The sequence below is a fragment of the Parus major genome, chromosome 4 (assembly GCF_001522545.3).
Source record: "Parus major isolate Abel chromosome 4, Parus_major1.1, whole genome shotgun sequence".
Taxonomy (NCBI): Eukaryota; Metazoa; Chordata; class Aves; order Passeriformes; family Paridae; genus Parus; species Parus major.
Window position 1 is genome coordinate 28245881 of NC_031771.1, and position 1877 is coordinate 28247757.

A 1877-nucleotide genomic window follows, 5' to 3' on the forward strand; every position below is an offset into this window, starting at 1 on the left:
ATTTATTTGGCAGTCATTACAAATGTTTATTATAGTTCATGTTATAAGTCCCTGTATAACAGCAGCAGTGATGATAAAGATAGGAAAGGCTATCTAAGCTAAACACTTTATCCAAGTGGCATCCACTGAACTTGTTCTTCTGTCAGTCTCCTTTATACATCTCTTACTGCTAATGAAGATTTAGCTACCTCTGTAAACAGCTCAGTGCTTTACTTATCTCAGTGGTGAGAAAATTCTTTACAAACAGTAGAAAAGCACTTAATTTCATGAAGTTTTCCAGTGAATGACTTTGTAGCATTTGCTCAGAGTTCTTCCTCCCTTTACATTTGCAACTCCCACTCTACAGAAAGGACAATTACTACATGCTGGGCATAGAGAAAAAGTTTACATGTAATTTGTCATAATTTTTAACAAATGCTAACTTTTTGAGGCTGACTCATCTGTGTTAAATAAAGCATTTAATCCTACTAGTCTTCCAACTGCAGAATGAGATTTTAAAGCATGCTTAAAATGGGTTTTATTTATTTGCTTTAAATATCCCAAACCTGATTTCAAAAATGTGTCTTATTATAGAGTAGGAAAGGGCTGCTAAACTAGTGCCTAGACCAGACCCTTGGTATTTTCAGCTGCTTTCTATCTGGAGGTGTGGGAACCACAAATAAAGGGGTTACAGTGGATCCCAGGAGCTGTGCAGGACCATGCTGCTTCCTTTTCATCTTTCCATGCACAGAAGGCAAGCAGATGGAAAAGGTGAGCTAGGACTTGGAGACATACTTTTATGCCATTTTTCTGCTCCCCCTCAATCCTTTAATGTGAAGGTCTCTTCAAAAGAAACACTGGAGAGGATTTATACCTGCTTTCTAAGGATAAAAAAATAACAAATGGAATTTTTTTTTCCTAAAATCTCACCATTTGTGCAGTTTTGAAATGATAATGTTGTGTTTCAGCTTATATCAGTAAACAGTTCCCAAAATTAGGGAACAAAATCTCCTTCAGAGCCTTTACTGTTAGTAACCATAGAATCATAGGAGACTGTGGGTTGGAAGGACCTTAAAGATCACCTTAAAATTCCAACCCCCCTGCTGTGGGCAGGGACACCTTCCCCTAGGCCAAGTTTCAAGCTTCTTAGAAGACAGCCCAGAGAACTTCTGGCATGTTGGTGCTTTACTGAAGCATCAAGGGCATCTTGTTAAAAATGTACTGGAGGCTATTATATAACAACTTTTAACCCAATTTTCAAGTTCTGTTGTTACAGCCCACCCTTCAGCACCATATTCTGTGAGTTTAGAGAAAAATGTAATTAGAGAGATCAAGCTATAGTTCTTTCAATTAATAGTATGCCTTACAAATAACAGTATTTTTCAGTAGTTGCTTTCCTTATGAGTTTCACAATGAAAGGCGAACACATTTTGGGTTACCTCATACTCATAGATAGCAGAATACCCAGTAAAATATCTTTTTCTGGTTTTGATTGAGAAGATTTTTTAATATTGTCATAATGACTAAAGATACATAATACAAGCAACATGATTTTTACTTAGGTGTTCATCTTTGTGTTTCTTAGTGTTGTTTTGAATAGTTTCACAAGATCTTTAGATGAATATTTTCATAAATTTGGAACTACGTGTCTTGGCAGCTTATCCAAGCTAAGTTACCTGTAGGTGGAATTCTTAATTCAGCTTCAGCTACTTTGTGTGAATAGATAGCCAGAGATGCTAATACATGAAAATTAAGATTGTGGGTGTTCCAGTGTATATGTATGTATACATATCCCTACACAATGCAATAGTGAAACTAGTGCTGATTTTGATAAGGCCATAGTCAAGAGCGATGATAACCACAGCAATAATTCATATCAGGGCCAGTAGCAACAGGAA